The following is a 6,291-nucleotide window of genomic DNA, read 5'->3' as shown; positions in this document are numbered from 1 at the left end:
AACAGGAGATTACGAGTCGCAATGGTGATCTCGGCTTGTCATGGTCTGGTTACGAGTCGCAACATGACTCGCAACCGTGGTTGCGGCTCGTGCTGTTGTGGTCTCCAGTCGAAATCCGGACTCGCAACCTCGGTCCCGTGTTGTGTGCTGCTTGTGCGATCAGTTTAAACACCCGGATATCATGCATTCGGTTACAATCTATCAATTGTTACCAAAATTACCATTCTATCAATTAACACAATTCCTTATTATCCAACTAGCAAACCATCGATTAAACAGGATTTTTAACACTAAATCCGTATGAACCCTAATTCACAACAACATGAACAATGACAACATTCATAACACTTAATCATATGATCATCATTAAATCAAACCGAAGAACATCATACATGTGAACCCTAACCAAACATGTGAGCCGATTTATGAACATCAACAACAATCATATCCGATTACAGCAATCCGAATCATATCACAGCCGAACATAACAATGGATTAATATTATCATACAATAAACCGAGCATATAACATAACCGTACATGTTAGCCAATTAACAAACATTACTAACTATTATCATAAGCAATCATGCGAACAAGGATCCTCGGTTATTAACAACATCAACATACAATATTCATGCGAAACCTATCATTCGGTTATTATCACACTAATCATACATGAACACCATCAAACATATACTAACCGATTGGATTGAAACAAAGAGAAGGTGAGCCGAGATACTTGATCCGAAGGATAGTTGTTCGCCGTCGGGTTCCAAGCAAGACGAGAGAGAGCAAAAGTTGTCTAGGGTTTTGTGTGTGATGGTGTTTGTAACAAATGGGATTACTAATCCCCAACTATGGGTGTTTACACGGTTTAGAGGGGTGGGCCGGCCCTTACATGGGCTGCCCTATCGGTCCGCGTACAAGGTGTGGCCCGAATGGGCTTGTGTGACCGGTTAGCCTTGTGCGATCAAGTGTGGGTGTGCGGTCGAATCGTTTACAACATACATACATACAATCACATAACATATAACACAAAGCACATAATAACATAACGTGCATTTAAATCAAAACTCGTATAATCATAACACGTTCACATACGTTACACAACGATAGGTCTAAAGTTCGAGTTGTCACAGTATAACAATAAATACCTGTTGGTGTCATGAAGGCAGTATCCTCCTGGTCAGAAGGTTCCATTTGAATCTGCTGAAATCCTGAGGATACATCCATGAAGCTCAACATTTAATGCCCGGCAATAGCATCCACCATTGAGTCGATATGTGGAAGAGGGAACGGATCTTTTGGACAAGCTTTGTTTAGGTCTGTGTAATCTACACAAACTCTCCATTTCCCGTTATTCTTTTGAACCACTACCAAATTTGCTAGCCATCTAGGGAATTTGACTTCTCTGATCATCTTGGACTTCAATAATCTCTCAACTTCCTCTTAGATAATTGCATTTCGTTCAGGGGCGAACTTCCTTCTCTTTTGCTGTACAGGCTTGAATGACCTGTCAATTCCAAGCTTGTGAGTGATAATGTCTTTGGATATACCTGTCATATCTTCATGCTTCCATGCAAACGTTGACATCCTGCATTTCAAAAAGTTAGTTAACTGCTCTTCAATATCCTGAGGGATATTGGTTCCTACGAGCACCGAGATATCAGGATTATCCTGATCCAGGACAACTTTCTTCACATCCTGCTCCGAATCCTCCACGATATCCTGGGCCCGCATCTTTAATTGTTATGCTGCACTAGGCTTGGTCGAGGATTTCATCGAGGATGAGTAACATTCTTTCGCCTCCTACTGATCACTATCGACTTTGACAACTCCCCAAGGGGTAGGGATCTTGATGCATTGGTGATATGTTGATGGCACAGCCTTCATATCATGAATCCATGGTCTTCCCAGTATGATGTTATAGCAGGATAGAGAATCCATCACACAGAAACGTTGTATCTTGTTGACTCCTTCAACATATACTGGTATCTTTATCTCTCCCACTGTGTTCCTAGCCTCTCCACTGAACCCAACAAGCACGGTGGACTTTGAAGTGATATCCATCGAAGATACATTCATTCTCTTCAGAGTCTCTAGTTGGATTATATTGACGGAGCTGCCATTATCAACCAATATCCTGCGTACAAAATGGTTAGCGACATATAACATTATTACTAGAGCATCATGGACGGTATCCCTGTCATCAGCATCAAACGTGATCACTTTGTCAGTTGTGAGGGTAGTCATCCTGACAGGTTTGTCTCTCCTTTCAGCCTTAGCTTCTTTTGCATGTCTCTTCGCCGCCGAGTACGAAGTCCCACAAATGTCAGATCCTCCCGAAATGAAGTTGATTATCTTGGCATCCGCGGGAGGTGAGGCTGCTCGTTCAGGATCCTTCTCAGTATCCTGACCCTTATTCTTCTTTCTTCCCAAGAGATCTTTCAGATACCCCTTGCTCAGAAGATAGCTTATTTCTTTCCTTAGGGCAATGCAATCCTCAGTCACATGTCCGAAATCTTCGTGGAAGGCACACCACTTTGACTTATCTTTCCAATCAGCTTTTCGTTGATTCTTTCGAGGCCACCTAGCCTTGTCTCTTAAACCTTGCATAGCATACATCAATTCAGGAATGTTAACAGAAAAGCAATATTCAGATAATTCAGGATATTCTTCAGGATCCTCGTCTTCAACAGCATTCACTTGCTTGTTATCATTTCTACCATATGACTTAGAGCGGTATGGTTTGTACGAGGATTCTGACTTCCTGTTAGTTGATTCATATGTTGAGGATGCATTCATCCTCTCTTGCATTTTCTTATCATCCTCCAGCCTGATATATCTCAACGCCCTGTTACGAGCTTCATCCAGTTTCCTGCAGGGGTTCATCACAAGATCCTGGTAAAATTGAGAATCTTTCTGCAGCCCCATCTTGAAAGCTTGCACAGCTGTTGCAACATCAAGATGCGGAATGTCTAAAGACTCCCGACTGAACTTATTCACATAATCCCTCAAGGATTCCTGAGGTCCTTGAGTTATCTTGTAAAGGTCACTGGTTAATTTCTCAAAACTCCGGCTGCAAGAAAATTGACTATTAAATAAGTTAACCAAATGAGCAAAAGAAGTAATTGAGTGAGGAGGAACGTTTAACAGCCATTTTAAGGCTGATCCTGTTAAGGTAGAGCCGAAACCCTTGCATAAGCAGGTGTAACGCCCTGCTTTTTCATACTTTCCATAATTAGAAAGCTCGCCTTGTAATGCTATTTTTGGAAATCTTGTATTATTGTAGTCATCTTTTCGTTGTAAAATCCGAGACTTGGATCATAAATAAAATTCGTATTTCTTTAAATTCACCATCTACAAATTCATACATGTTCATACGTTCGAATTCATTGTACATCGAATCCTTATTTGTAATTCATACTTATACTTATTCACGATGCATGTCCATGCTTGTCCTTATATTGTTGATACCTAAAAACCCCTAATAATATGCTTATTTATACAACGGTTAATCATCTAATATGTGACATATACTTGTCACTTACAAACATGTTACATACTTGTACATTACACTTTTTACCTAGTTAAATCATGTTTTATTTCATATTTCACCTTGTTACAAGTTAGGGGAAACATTGTTGCATATTATTACACAACTTAATTAACAAAATTACTCATTATAATGTTTTCAAAAATAAAAAAAAATAAAGAAATATGGCAGCCCCAATTCAGCAAAATTCAGCCCTATATAGTTGGGTTTTGTGGGCTAGTTTCAAGGTGTAACCCCTTCTAAACACTTCCAAAGCCCAACCCATTGAAACCCTAATCCTTCCCCTATAAATACCACTTATAACCAGCCTCCCTACCACTTTTGCAACACAAAAAACTCTCAAAACATCCTCCAAACCGTAGCTGAAAGCAAAGGTTCGAGCAGATTGACACCCCTTCACGAAAATGAGCATAACTCACTCAATTCTTATCCGATTCACTTGATTCTTTTTCCTACTTGCTTGGATAATCATGGGATTCGATTCCTAGACTTCTCCTTGGAGAAATCAGACCTGGAAATGCTCCGAAATAGTCCATAAACTTTCTGTTTGATTTTTATGTTCTTCAAAACTTGCTTAAACCTATGCAACTTGTGTCTAACACATCTCATGCCTATGTCCTAATGCTTACAACTTATCCCATGGTTGGTTAAGCTTAAAAACAAGGTTGAGACATTTGAAATCAGAGGATTAAACCTCATAAACTTGGTGTTTTGTCTAGGGTTTCAACCCACAAATCATGTCAAACATAGTCTTTGATACATGAGTGATTATGGAACAACTTGGGTTGTCCAAACATACAATCCTCACATGATTTGATGATTTCTATTAGTTAGCTTACTTTACATACATGTAAAGACCTTAGTTCATGACCCTCCTTGGTTGTTTTTACATCAAGTGTAGTGGTGAACATCAAAGGGGTACCTAAATGGAAGCCTTGTCTTCCTACCCCATCCATGACACCCATGACTCAACTTGAGGTACCTAAATGAAGATGTAATCTTCTACCTCTTACTTGAATACTTGAACATTTGGACTTAATAATATGTGTATATTATACAACCTAAATACTATCTATGTACACTCGAATCATTGATGTTGAAATCATATTCATTTGTCAAAGTAGTAGGTTATCATCTAAGGACCTAAACCTTGTTATGATTCTTATGGGTGTTCAACTCATGAAATCATTATAACCCTTGTGGTTACCAAGTGTCATACAAGTGTTATGTGTGAAGATGAATATTTTGATATAATATTTTCATGTCACTTTCATTCCGAATCTCGACTCTAAACATGCTTGAACTTAAACCTTTACGCATTCAACCTTCCAACCTCATCAACTTTGTCACATTGGATAGTCGGAAAACATATGCAAACTTTGTGAGTATACTCGTATTTCCCCCTTTTTACTTTTACCACTTTTGGGGTGTAACATGTTTATCTATCAACTTACACGTGAACATTTCGCTTAAACACATGAACATTCCTATAACATGCTTGTATACGTGATGGCTTGATGCTTTAAACTTGGATTTATCTTATGTGTTGAATTTATCATTAACTTCGTACGAGCCAAACCGTGACATATGTAGCGCTATAGGATTAACGACCCGCCCCTTTATCTCGGTTATGTCATGAGCATATTGCGTTTCCTTAGTTTGATATGTTAGACACATACCATATTTAAAGGCTTATCTTGAATCACATGCTTGCTATGAGGAATTGTTCAAAAACTTATCTTTTGCTATGTACGTATCAAACTTGTATACTCGCCTTTGCTTTTGCATTGAACTTTATTTTAACATGTTACAGGTGGATGTTGACGATGCATGGAATCTAGTAGGATGCTTAGATACACACTTAGAAAGAATTGTATTTGTATTGTATCATTTTATTATTCATGTTGTTGTACTTTGTTTCAAAACCTTGTACTTGATTCTTTAGAAATGAAATGAAATGATTATTTAAATACTTGTCACAATTATTAGCGTTATGATGTCTCGAGCAATCTTCACACTTCGTCTCATCCCGATGTTTCCGCCATTGGTTGGGGTGTGACAGCAGGCTTCCTTGAGTTCCGGAGGGATAGGATTGATTTCCATCCGTTCCCTATACTGGGCAATATGCTCCTCAGGATCCGTGGTTCCATCATAAAGCTTCATTTTGGGAGTTTGGAATCTTTTTGGGATTTCAGCATCACAAATAGGATGCACAAACCGAGATATCCTGTGGCTATCCTGGGATACTTCAGGAATTGGCTGAACCACCCCAGGTCCACTAGATATCATATCCTTCAGCTTCTGAAGCTCCCTAGATAATGCTGATGTCACAGCTGTATCCTGCAAAGATCCAACGCTGTTAGTGGCAAGAGTATTATTATTATTAGACACGTTACTAGTCTGAGGATTCTGCCCATATCCTGAATCATATCCTGAGCTCCTCATGGTTGACATTCTGACCGAGGAGGGTATTTCAGGAGTATGATTCTGAGGAAGGCTGGGCACAATATTCCCCCTATTATCCTCAGTATACACAGCCGAACTGAAGTTCAAAGTTCTGGGTTGTAGAGGAGTGACGATATCTTCGGTGGATCTGCTCGAGCCAGCCTTTAAGAGTTTTATTTCTCTTAACAACATTTGGTTTGTTTCCTGTTGCTGCCTCATTTGTTCCTGCACACTTCCAAATAAGGTTAGAATTTCATCATTAGAAGCTAAGATCGGAGCAGATCCCTGAAT

Source organism: Helianthus annuus, chromosome 12 (assembly GCF_002127325.2).
Source record: "Helianthus annuus cultivar XRQ/B chromosome 12, HanXRQr2.0-SUNRISE, whole genome shotgun sequence".
Lineage (NCBI taxonomy): Eukaryota > Viridiplantae > Streptophyta > Magnoliopsida > Asterales > Asteraceae > Helianthus > Helianthus annuus.
The sequence above is the reverse complement of the archived record's forward strand: the minus strand, read 5'-3'. Positions refer to the sequence as shown.